The sequence below is a fragment of the Colobus angolensis genome, unplaced genomic scaffold, assembly GCF_000951035.1.
Source record: "Colobus angolensis palliatus isolate OR3802 unplaced genomic scaffold, Cang.pa_1.0 Scaffold100, whole genome shotgun sequence".
Classification (NCBI taxonomy): domain Eukaryota; kingdom Metazoa; phylum Chordata; class Mammalia; order Primates; family Cercopithecidae; genus Colobus; species Colobus angolensis.
In genome coordinates this window covers 4,040,883-4,046,882 of record NW_012110920.1, presented here as the reverse complement: position 1 = coordinate 4,046,882, position 6,000 = coordinate 4,040,883, and the positions used below count along the sequence as shown (strand labels likewise).

Genomic DNA, 6,000 nt, shown 5'->3' with positions numbered 1-6,000 from the left:
TATAAATATATATATCATTTAGCCAGATGTGGGAGTGTACACCTATAGTTCCAGCTACTCAGGAGGATTGCTTGAGCTCAGGAGTTCAAGGTTGCAGTGAGCCATGATCACGTCACTGCACTCCAGCCTGGGCAACACAGCAAGACTTCGTCTCAACAAAAGAAAGAAAGAAAAGTAATAATGACATCATCCTTAACGTAAGAATGCCTAGAAATATAAAAATGATATAGCTGTGAAGGAAAGTCTAATGCTTACAGATTCTACCAGTGCAGAACTGAGCTGGCTCCTATAATAGGTCCAACAGAGTTTCTGTCTCCAGGATCCCACTCATCCCTTCAGAACCATGGGTAAGAATTAGCTTGCCCACTGCAAAAAGCCTTGCCTCAAGCTGTTTTGGCCTTTTCACTCAGGCCACGAGCTCCTCTTTAAGCCAGAATTTCTAAACCATAGTGAAATTGAGTTGGCAAAGCCTACTTGATACAGATTCTGAATAGACCTCAGGAAGCTTCAGGGTAGAGCCAGCCCACATAGGGCATCAGGGCCAATCTGCCACCATGGCCCATGTAAAAGCAAGACAATTGAGAAGCATTAACAGTCCTCAGTCTACCCTTACTTAGTAAATTAACTTACTTCAGGAATGCTCATTTGCAGAGATAAGTCTCACTGGACAGGCAGGGCAAACTAGATGTTCAGGGGACAGGTGACTTGTCTAGGGATACATAATGAATCAAGGGTATAGCTGGCACTAGAACACAGATCTTGTGCTTCCTTGCAGCTTTTCTCCATAAAAAGAGGTTCCTCATCACCTTGCTCACAGGGGCTGGCTCCTCCCGGCCCATCTTGCTGCAGAGGAGAGGTGGGAGAAGGACCTGCACTGCTGCCGGCCACTGTCCCGGGGCCAAAAACCACACTGAGGTCATCTGGGACAGCTCAGGCTCTGCCGGCTCCAATGACGGAAAGCCCTGCACAGGATAGGGGGAAAAGGAAGAAACACCTTCACCTCCCACTTCCCACCACTGCTTCCCAGAAGGTGCCCTGCAAGTTGCAGCTGCCCTTCTGCCTGGTACTAAGGGACCTTGTAAGATTAAGAAACAGTTCTGTAAAATGGAGGTACTTGGATGGGAAACACAACTTTCATTTTTTGAGAAATAAATGTAGAAAGATCTCAGTGGAGAAGTGGGAGGAGGGGCCCCGGTAGAGAACCAACCTCGGAAGGAAAAGAGTTTCCTAAGGGTGTTTGGCAAGAAGTACTCAGAGTGACCCTAGTGGTGAGGAGGGAGAAGTGGAGGCCCAGACCTGGGGTCAGAGGGGCTTGGCTTTTAGTCCTTTACCCACTGTACACATGGAAAATTCCTGAGTCTCAGCAGGAGCCCCTCCAAGGTAGGTAAAGGAGCAACATAAGTGATTTTCATCTCTGTTCAAATAGGGAGCTCAAAGGCAGGCACACGGTACCCTGAAGCCTCAGCTGGCATTAATCCCTAATCACTGGCCCCTAACAGGCAGATAGCCTCTGCATGGGATCAGCTGTCTCAGGTTTAAGTAGTAAAATCCCCTGAGTCTTCACTTTCACCAGCTCAGCTCAACACCTGCTCTCAATCTCCCATGATTTGGCTCATTACCTGCACTTCTAGGCCTGCTTTGTCCGTACCTTCCAGCCCATTAGGCACTTCCCCCAAAGGTCCTGTTACCCTCCCTAAAGCTTAAAATGAACTGATACTTGGGAGCTGCTCTGAAGGCAACCAGAGAACCAGCTGCTCTCTGTTTACCCATGTGGACAAAGAATGCTAAGAACAAAAAAAAAACTGTATCCACCTGGGACCTCCCAAGAGCCCTCCAGCAACGCGCCTCTCGCCTCTGTCCAGAACACACTTATGCACACCTGCTACAACCAGGGCTTCTCATTTTCTGGAGTACAAAACTAAACCACACTTCCTATCTCAAATTACCACACTGGCAAAAGTAGGAACATTCTGTCCTGCCTGTTAAAAACACAAAACCACCTGCCACTACCACCTGATTAATTTCAGAGACAATGTAACCCATCTCTTGATATACAATGGAAAACTGTTTCATCCCGAAATTCTCTTCCACCTTCTTGAAGCCAGGTTTAACTCCTTTTCTCAAACTTAAACTCATTTTCCTTTCATAATGAAGGGGTGGCCTACCCCTCCACACGTATGGGCGTTTCTCATCAGGTGGGCCTTTCTCCATAGATGGGAGGAGAGACTGAGAAAAGAGACACATAACAGTCTGATCTCTCTTTCTGTTCCCCACACATAAACTTGCTTAGATAAAATGAAGACTTGAGGGTGGGCGGGCGCGGTGGCTCACGCCTGTAATCCACACTTTGGGAGGTCACAGTGGTTGGTTCGCCTGAACCCAGGAGTCTGAGATCAGTCTTGGCAACATGATGAAACCCTATCTCTACTAAAAATACAAAAATTAGCCAGTCTATAACCCAGTCTCAAAATAAATTAATTAATTAATTAAAAAAAAAAAAAGATGGACCAAAAAAAAAATGAGGACTTGATAACTTCCCTCGTGTAAATGGAAAAACTCAAGCCTGGAGAAATTAAGAGCTTTGCCCATGGTCCCACAATAGACAGTCAAGGTCAGGGCTCTGACCAGTCTCCTGATCTCATGACTGCCCATTCAGTCCCAGCTGCCAGCTCCTGTGCCTCATGTCAGCACTTGACAAAGGTACCTTCATGGTAAACACAACTTGCTCTCCATTCTAATCCTGAAGGATGGTCTAGGAGAGCAATGGTTCCCAGCCTTTTCAGGACCCAGGTCATCTTCTTTTATTGGCTCTAAAGAGGCCTAATATTTAGAAATATGCTGCCCATAAAGCATGTTTCATTAGTGATATTTTATCTTTATTCATCAGAAGTCAGAACTGCTGATTATCTCCTGCCGGTTGACAGGCATGAAATAACCAAGTTCATATAACTACAGTCAAACACTAAGAAAGCTGATGTTTCAGTTAACCACTATGGCTATAGTTGATGCTGCCCAATTTCCATCAAATATCTTGAAATACTGAAAACAGCTTACAATATAGAACTTTTCAGGAAAGCAAATTAGTAATACTGATGAACACTTCCAATGTGCCTATCTTTTCTATCATTTCTGTAGGAAAAGTTGCTGGCACAAATGTGCAAAGGTGTACGTGTAATAATGGTCACTGCAGCACTCTTTGTGATGATGAAAAACTGGAAACAATTTAAATGCCTATCCGTGGAAAGCTGGCATATCCACACAATGCAGAATGAGGTAAATCTGGATTTATCAACGTTAAAAGGATGTCCACAAGACAGTAACTTGTTTAAAAAAAAAAAGAACAATATGAACCTACCTTTATTAATAGGATATACAGAATAAGATGTCTAAAAGAAACAAACTTGGAAGAGACAGGAGTTTTTTACTTTTCACTTTCTAAATCCTTTCTGTTATTTGAATTTATGAACATATGTTGTTTTTGTATTTAGGAAAAGGTACATTGAAGAACTAATCTGTTCCAGAACTACTCAAAAAAAAAAAAAAATTTAAAGAAAAAAAAGCATGTAGATTTCTCCATTTCTGCTTTTTAAAATTTATTTACTTATTTTTTTTTTCTGAGATGGAGTCTCGCTCTGTTGCCCAGGCTGGAATGCAGTGATCTCGGTTCACTGCAAGTTCCTCCTCCCAGGTTCACGCCATTCTCCTGCCTCAGCCTCCTGAGTAGCTGGGACTACAGGAGCCCTGCCACCATGCCCGGCTAATTTTTTTATATATATATATTTTTTAGTAGAGATGGGGTTTCACCGTGTTAGCCAGGATGGTCTCGATCTCCTGACCTCATGATCCGCCCGCCTCGGCCTCCCAAAGTGCTGGGATTACAGGTGTGAGTCACCGCACCGGGCCTTCCATTTCTGCTTTCATAAGCCCTGAAACCAGTCCTCTGAGCACCTTAAAGGCATCTTGGCCAGCAGCCCCTCTTCACCCCATCCCTAGAGCAGTTGAAGTCCCAGTAATGCTCCTTCAGAGGTTTTGGCTCCCTAAAATCATTCTTCAGCCCTGAAATCCTCAAGCCCAGTCACGTCCCGGAGTCAAAATTAGCCAACACAGGTGTAATGAGCAGCAAGGGGACAACGGTTAAGCTATTAATAAAGCAGCTACTGATGTGAACACTAATCATCCAGGGGAACCAGCTCCAAAGTGCAGCTCCATAGCAGAGGAAAAGGAAGTAAGTTAACACATATACTCATAACTTGATTTTCTTCTTTGACTATGTCTGCAACAGTCTCACGGCCCAACTGTGACGTGAGGAGAGAATGGGGTAAATAAATCACAGTGGCTTTAGGATACCTTCTTCTTCTTAGAGAAGAAAAAGGCGTTTAGAGAAACTAGAGCTTGCAAAAAGAGATCAGAGCCCAGAGCAGGAATTAGAGTCTAGAAGACAGGAAAGAAACCAGGGATTACTGCTTCCTTGACTAATTGAAAGCCCTCAAGGCAGATGAACTACAAAGAGTTAGGAAAGCAGGTAGAAGAGATTCCTACCATGGAGAAAAAAGCAAATTAGAAGGACTGATACAATTATCGATTCTGACCCCCAGCCCCAGCTCTCTTTTGGATCAAGCACCCTAGTAACACGAGGGTACCTCCCTGTAAGGGGTGCATCCCAGATCCCCAAATGACAATATTGTCAAACAAAAGAAGAAAACATTGTTTACTGAAAAACTAATTCTTCACAGGTCTCTTTTAAATAGTGAGCTTCCAATACAGCATTTGAGTATGATTCAATATAAACATTTCAGGAATAAATACAACAGGCAGATTGAGTCACCTGTGAAAAATAGCACATATTGGCTATATGCTCAACACTCTTCTGAGTGCCTTCCTACATTTAGTCATTTAATCCTCACATCACTCTTGGGGAAGATACTGTTAGTATCCCCACTTTTAAAAGGAGTAAACTGAGGCATGGAGAGGATAAGCAACTTGTTCAAGAGCTAAGAAGTCATAAACCCAGGATTCAAACTCAGGCAGTCTGACTCCAGAGGCTACACTCAAACATCATGCTATACTAGTTATCTCTCATGGGGTACTCTGCCCTTAGCACCTGGCTTCTTGACCTGGCAGAGAAAAGAGACCCTAATTGTAGACCCTAACTCTGCCAACCCCAGTATCACATCCAGCCAGCTGCTTCTGTCCAGCAGGCTCCATGGGTGCTAGGTGAAGAGAGATTATCATTGTCAATCATAAAACGGACAAGGGCATGACATCAAGGTCGAGGCTCTAGGAAAAGCTTTGAACATGAGATGATTCCTGGTCTCATGCTGGTCGACTGTTTCCACCTGCTGATACATATATAACTGACTTGACTAATTGGTTTTATATATATATATACATATATCTCCACTGAAGTGAGAAGAACTGACTGACAGGATTCCACAGGAAAGGTGCCATCCAGAAGCAGAGGCAAGAGTTACCATTCCTTGAAGTTCCCCAAAATATATGAGGAACAGAGTCCCAGACCTTTTGGGAAGCTATGCAGCCTATAATGACGCTTAGAAATACAGATGCATGGGGACAGGAAATGATGCTTCATCTCCTCGCAAACCCTCCTGCTGTCTCTATGTAAAAGACAGGCATGGAAATACTCAGGTGAAAGCTGTCCTCAAAAAAATGAACCTACAGGGAAAATAGTTTACAAAGTACAAAGCCTAAACCTATGAGAAAGTAAGATGCCCAAGACACTGTGAGAAGCCAAGTGTCAGGGCTCATTCCCCTGAGGCCTGAAGGAATGAAGCCAAACAGCACTGGCTCCCATCTGTAATTTCTACAACGTGCAGCACTCTCCCAAAATTTAGCCCAACAGATAAAGCTGGTAACATTACCAGCTCCAAGTAATTCCTGCACCTGCAACTGTGTCTTACTCATTGTGTGTACAATAATGTTTGTTCTAACTTCCATCAGCAAGCCAGTGTGCAAACGTCCCAGGAGACAGAGATTCAGTTA

General features: G+C 43.9%; 1 protein-coding gene across 5 annotated transcripts in view; it reads right to left on the bottom strand.

The window, feature by feature from the left end:
• Nucleotides 1–6,000, bottom strand: part of PFKFB2 (6-phosphofructo-2-kinase/fructose-2,6-biphosphatase 2) — a 49,629-nt gene that overhangs the window by 20,642 nt on the left and 22,987 nt on the right. The window contains exon 2 of one of the 5 annotated variants that reach the window (XM_011937669.1): nucleotides 43–151. The exons of the other annotated variants lie outside the window; for them this stretch is intronic. The gene's annotated coding sequence lies outside the window, so the exon portion shown is untranslated. The remainder of the gene's footprint in view (nucleotides 1–42; nucleotides 152–6,000) is intronic. 5 annotated transcript variants of the gene reach the window in all.